This window comes from Rutidosis leptorrhynchoides, chromosome 4 (assembly GCF_046630445.1).
Source record: "Rutidosis leptorrhynchoides isolate AG116_Rl617_1_P2 chromosome 4, CSIRO_AGI_Rlap_v1, whole genome shotgun sequence".
NCBI lineage: Eukaryota > Viridiplantae > Streptophyta > Magnoliopsida > Asterales > Asteraceae > Rutidosis > Rutidosis leptorrhynchoides.
Window position 1 is genome coordinate 367,123,738 of NC_092336.1, and position 6,869 is coordinate 367,130,606.

Consider the following 6,869-nt stretch of genomic DNA (forward strand, 5'->3'; position numbering starts at 1 on the left):
GAAAGTAATAAAAAATTTTATTTCACTTATGCGAATTATAAAATCATATATGTATGTATATAATTTACCCTTACTTATTTTGGTTAGAACATACTAAGTTATGCCTGCAAATTATATATAAAAAAAATCGCTCCTTTATCGAGTTATTTAACTTAAGTCAAATAGTTTTGTGCAAAATGGTACACGTTGTACATACTTCTAAATTTACTAGGAACTTCGTTCCGTTTATGTTGTTACATCAAACGTTTAAAGGTTTTTCAAAACTTCCTTTGTTGATTTTATTAAAGGTTTTCGTATTAGACTACACCATGTATGGATCACACTTCTTCTCGCCCTCCGTTAGGGATGAACCTTACTATTAAGATCTTTGTTAAAAACTCTTGAACTACTTTGGATGGCAGATTTATAAAATTTATTAAGAAGTCTTTGCGCTCATGAAATGTTCCTTTTAAGGTTAGATATGGCAAAAATGCGGGTCGATGAATCAGTTCTCCGAGAAACACTCAGTGATCACCCTATCGTAGGAAAGGCACTAGGCGGGTTTCTACTCTCAATATTTCCTGGCTAATCGCAACACTCTCGTAAACATCATCTCTATGAATCGGTATGTTGAGGTACAAGAATCATTTTTGAAATTCTTTTCACTCGAAGAAAACCATTCTTTATGACCTAGGGTTCACATATCTTCTCATCCGCTCATCCCCTTAAGTATAAGGAAAAATTTAGAACAAATCGCTCGAAGAGTTCACCCTGGTTCAAAGATCACACCTTTCGTGCAAATTTCTTTCGGAAATGTAATGTGGAATACTTTAGGAATCTAGGAATCTTGTTATCCTCTTGGAAAAGGACTGCTTAAAACATCTACGACACTGATATGGTTACTCTACGTATTCCTTCCTCCGTTGGTTGCAACTATATGTTGTTCTAGTTGATGTTAACCATAACTTTAACATGTAACTGAAAGGATAAAGTTACATTATGGAACTGTGCTTTCATTCCATCCAAGGATAAGTTCACACGCAGTATGTTGTGATCACCATGTTTCCCATTCTATCAGTCAGCTTTGTATAGCGACATAAGCGTTCAATGTTTTAGATGAGTTTGGTAACATTCATGATGCATTTTACGCATCCAGCTTACTGAAGATGCCTGTAAGGCTAAAAACGTCATATTTCCTTTTGTGGGTATATATTCGGATGGCATATTCATGATAGCAAGAAACGAAATCAATTAGTTGATCTCTTAGGACAAGAGACTTAATTAATAGCATATACCTATTATTACTTTTATACACCCGAGTACCTTTCAAGGTAAATAGCTCAGTTCTGAGCCCACGTGTCTCACGGAACTTTGATACGCTCCTTCTTATTTAAATACGGTACCATTTTTAGTCACTCCTCAAATTTCGAGACGAAATTTCCATTAACAGGTGGGTAATGTAACGACCCGAATTTTTTGACTTGCTTTTGTGCCTTGTGTTTTTGCGAAACTGCGTATTTGTGCGTACCGTGCTATCTTATACTCTGAAATCTTAATACACGTGGTTTACTTTCATTTACATGTTAAAACGTGCCTTTGAGTAGGTAGGATACTTAACTTGATCACCGGAAACCTTTATGACCGTTAGTGTCACTTGACGTTTCGAACAAACTGCGTACTGCGTACACGTTTAACTTTTGTCATAATCGGAATATTATGACTACAAAATATTAATTGTTATTTTATAATAGCAATTACTTGGGTTTTTGGATGCTTAATTACGCTTAGTAATTTACCTATGCTTACTAGTTAGTCTTATTGGACTTTCTACCTTGTTGGACTTTAGCCCACCCTACAATAGTTAGTGGACAATTTAATTAGCCCAATTATTAATAGCTAGTGACCTATTAATATATAAGACAAATGCCCATTTATTAGAGGGAACATGCTAGCATTTTTGTCAAGTATTATCCTTAATGTTGCATGGGATCCTAACATAAGCACCAACTTTAGACAACCATTAACCATAAAGCAAAAAGGTGTTCCTTTGCCACCTCCCCATGCCAACAGTTTTGAGAGCCTCCCCACACCCCATTCTCCTATAAATACAAGCCTTATTCCATCCATTTTACACTTGTTTTCATTTGTAATTCACACACACTCACTCTCTAATTCTTTCTCTAGTTCTTTCTCTCTCTAAAAAGTGTAAGTATTGATTTTTCTTCTTCTTCTTCCTCTCTCTCTCTCTCATGAATTCATCATCATCATCATCATCATCATGGGTCTAGCTTTTTAGCTTTGATCTTGATTACATCTTGTAGATTCAAACTTGGATTTGAATCCTTCAAGAACATGGAAGATTCAAGCTTTCTAGCTTTGAATCTTCACCTACTTTGTAGATCTATATCTTTTAACTTTAATCTTGTTATTTTATTATAAAGATTCAAACTTGTGTTTGTAATCTTCATGTAACTTAAAGATCCAAGCTTTATGCTTCAAGATCTTCAAGAATAACCAAGATGCAAGCTTTCTAGCTTGAATCTTCATATCTTTTGTTGGATCTAAGTTCCTAACTTATGATCTCATTATTTTGTTATAAAAATCAAAACTTGTGTTTATGGTCTTCATATAACTTAAAGATCTAAGCTTTATGCTTCAAGTTCTTCAAGAACACTAAAGATTCAAGCTTTCTGGCTTTGTGACCTTATAACTTGTGTGAAAAGGATTCAAGCTCTCTAGCTTAGGGTTCCATCACTTTATATGACTTAGATTATGTTCATACTTGTTTAATTAAAGTAAAGTTTGTAGCTTTAGTTGAAAATGTAACTTGTAATTGTGTTAAGACTAAGGATATGATGTAACATTGGTTCATCATCCATCTAAGACTCTTAAATGAGTTGTGTTCTTACTTGGTCTTAACATATTGTGTGTTGATGGTAGAATCTTAGTCAAGGTGATGCTAACCCATCAACGAGTTGTACACTTGAAGCTACAAGCATCAAGGATGAGAACCGTGATGAGCATCAAACACTAAGAACCCCACCGGAGCACCTTGCTTACTGTTTTCGGGAACTGATCAGACCACCTGGGCTACTGAAAAGTTTATTTTCAGTTATTTCAGTTCGAGTAGATTATTTTCCATTTAGACCTCGTCTTAATCCGAGTTACGATTTAGGATTTATGGCCTTCCGAAAGTCACTACACCCTATTAACGTTGTGCTAAAATTTCTGACCTACTCGCACTTAAACCGTCGCCACGGTCAAACTAAGACGAGTTTGTTCAACGGTTAGGGGACTCATATACGGAGCCATAGCCACTGACTACGCTTCTTTTCGTTTTGTATAGAGGTAGTAGCAGCTGACCAAAGTCAGCCTATTGTTTCGATCTCTATTCTTGTCAAACTTACTTAGCTTTTATGATGATGAATGATGATGATGATGACACTTAAACTTATTTTATGCACTATTATAACTTATGAGGATAACATACTGACCTAGTAACCTTTGACTTAGGTTAACGACCTTTTGGACCGACTTACTACTTGCATACTTTCATTATCGACTTTACCGCTCTTGTCACTGTGAGTTATAGCATCCCTTTTTACTTTAATTATTTTGGGACTGAGAATACATGTGCTTTTTACGTTTTACATACTAGGCACGAGTACTTAAACTCTATATATGTGTGGGTTATACAACGGCATAAACTTTCCCCTTAGTTCGGCAACGTTTAGTCATTGGTTTCTGAACCGGTGAACGCGAATCTTAGATATGGATCCATAGGGTTTGACATCCCCACTCGGGCTAGTCGTGCTAGCATTTAACGGGTGTTTAATACTTCGTAAACTTACGCACTCGCCAAGTGTACTTTTAGGGGGTAATATTACGTTAAGTTAGTTACCGGGTGCCTACGGATAAGCATATACTATATCATACTGATTTGAAATACTAATTTAAAATGCTGGTTTGAAGCACTGAAATCTCTTGGCCTACATTACATTACTGATTACAAACAAACTATAGCTCACCAACATTCGTGTTGACTTTTTAAGCATGTATTTCTCAGGTGCTTAGAACATTATTGCTTCCGCTATTAGACTTGCTGCCTTGGTGTTATAGACTTGCTGTTACGGACCTGCTGTGTTAGATTTCCGCTGTATTATTTAGAGATGTCTCAATCATGGAACTTTTCTTTTGCATTCGTAATTTATGTTATTTTCAAATAATGACTTTGTAACGACCTTTGTGTCACGTTATCTTTTGTAAACGCTATCGTTTTATGAATGCAAAACTGGTTTTCAAACAGCATATAGTGTTTGACCTTGTAATGATCCTGTTGTTGATGATCCGTACACGATGGTTTTGTACGGGGCGTCACATAATTTCAGTTGCCTTTTTTGGCCGCACTTCTTTATTTTCTGCGCAATATTTCTCAATCATTTACTGTATAACATCTGGATGCTCAAATTTGTGTTGCATATCCTTTGGTGCCAACTTTTTAAACATATCTGCTAAAAATGTTTGTGCATTTTCCATTTTCGCAGCCTGAGATGTTTCTCCTTCTTCATAGTAACGCAGAACAGGCGTGGAAGGCCTTTTGCATTTTAACTTTGCAATTTCCACCACTTCAGGATCACTTTCAGAATTTTCAGAATTATCAGAATTTGACAATACAACTTTAGCACTTTTCGCTTTCTTTAAAAGTAGCACTGGTGAACCAAAAGCTCTTTGGTCTTGCACTTCATCTCGTACACCTTCATCATGTTGTATTACTAACCTTTGCGCATTCGGTGATGATTCATTGAGTGGCCATTCAAAATTGTTTGGAATACGGAGGTCAAAACCTCTTTCCTTTAACAATTGCTTTGCCTCTAAAGGTGTGAGCACTTTTTCTCATTCTTTTTTGACATTCCTTTTTCTGCGGTTTCAGCGCCACTATGCGCATTACCTTCATTAACTGACATTTTATCCATTTTTGTCTGCGCACTTGCAGATGTGAATTTGAAATTTATTTCTTCTGTTCTCTGCTCTTCACGCGTCTGCGGCACATTCCGCCTTGCCGCATTTATTTTTTCAGCTAAAACATTTGATTGTGTTTCTTCCATTACTTTAGCATTTGCAGATGCTTTCACAAGCAATTCTTTACTTTGCTGACTAACTTCAGGACTTGATTGAAAGTCAAAATTCGGAGCATTTTTAGGATCCAATGCACCTATAGTGCTTGTATTCTTCTTTTTGTTGCACGTAGTCATGTTTATTCAAGAATGACTTTAAATTTTCACTTCTTTTGGATTAAGAACACCTTCCTGCAATATAATATAGAAAGAAACACGATTAGAATTAGAAAATGAGTTTAATAGCTCGATTATAACGAACACAAATTTCTCATTTCAATTCTATTCGTGTCCCACGGATGGCGCCAATTGATCAATCCTAGATTATCCTATTAGGGTTAATCAAGGATTGAGTGCAATGAGGGGGTATAATGGATGTCGATTATGGTTTTGGGACCTTATTGTCATATTTCGTTAAGTGCTAAACGATCAAAAACCATGTCCCGGTCTTCATAAATTACCTTAACCAAACAATGATCAAGTCTCGGGCAAAGTCACGAGAGAGATCAATATGGCTAGAGCAATTCTTCCAGAATCAACAACCTAAAATGAGAGGCCAAGCTCCCTATTTATAGGTTCAGGAGTTACGCGGAAGTAAGATGTGCGGGCACTTAGGCATTTCGCACAAACACTGCGAGAATCCTTCGCACTCTTTAATATTCTGCGTAATCCTACTGCGTTCTATAGGATTCACCGCGGTTTAGCTGTCTTATGCTTTTGCCTTTAAATGGCCTTACGCACTAAAAATATACATATACATAAGTATGTATATGATCAATATTCATATGAAATATCATTTTTCCAGAAAACAAACCTCCATTTCAAAGATTAAGATAGTTTTTATTTTTCTAACCCAAAACAGCCCCTGGTTTCACTAGAACGGCGTATGTCCAGTTTTACGGTGTTCTTCGTGTTTCCAGGTTTTAAATCATTAAGTTAGCATACCATATAGATATATTTAGTTGATTTTAAAAGTTAAGTTAGAAGGATTAACTTTGTTTGCGAACAAGTTTAGAATTAACTAAACTATGTTCTAGTGATTACATGTTATAATCTTCGAATAAGATAGTTTTATATATATGAATCGAATGATGTTATGAACATCATTACTACCTCAAGTTTAGTAGGTAAACCTACTGGAAGTGATAAAAATTGATCTAGCTTCAAAGGATTATCGGATGGCTTGAAAGTTCTGGAAGTAGAATCATGACACTAAAATAAGTTCAAGTAAGATTATCACTCGAATTAAGATAGTTATGTGTATAGATTTAAATCAAAGCTTAAACATAGTTATTACCTTGATTTAGGATGAACACCTACTGATATAGATGAAGATTTCTCGATGTTGGATGATTACTTGAAATGGATTTGGAGGATTGAAAGTAATCTTGAAAGGATTCTTGGAGTGTTCTTGAAGGATTTTCTTTTGATGATTCTAACTTAGTTTTTGAATTAGATTATGATGAAGATAATGAAGGTTCATATGTTCCTGAAAGAGTGGGATATTAGAGAGATATTAGAGAGCAAAAATTGAAATGAAAAATGATGTATAGATGGTGATCTAGTTCGTGATTTTTGGATAAGTTATAAAGAGATTTTATTTTGTAATTTAGCATAATAATTCAAGGTATAAGTTAAAATTAAAACCCCACATGTTAAATCATGTTTTAGTAGTCAATTATGGCTGATCAAGTAGTGTTTATTATTGGTATATAACAATATTAAATGTGACGACCCGGAAATTTCCGACCAAATTAAAACTTAATCTTTATATGT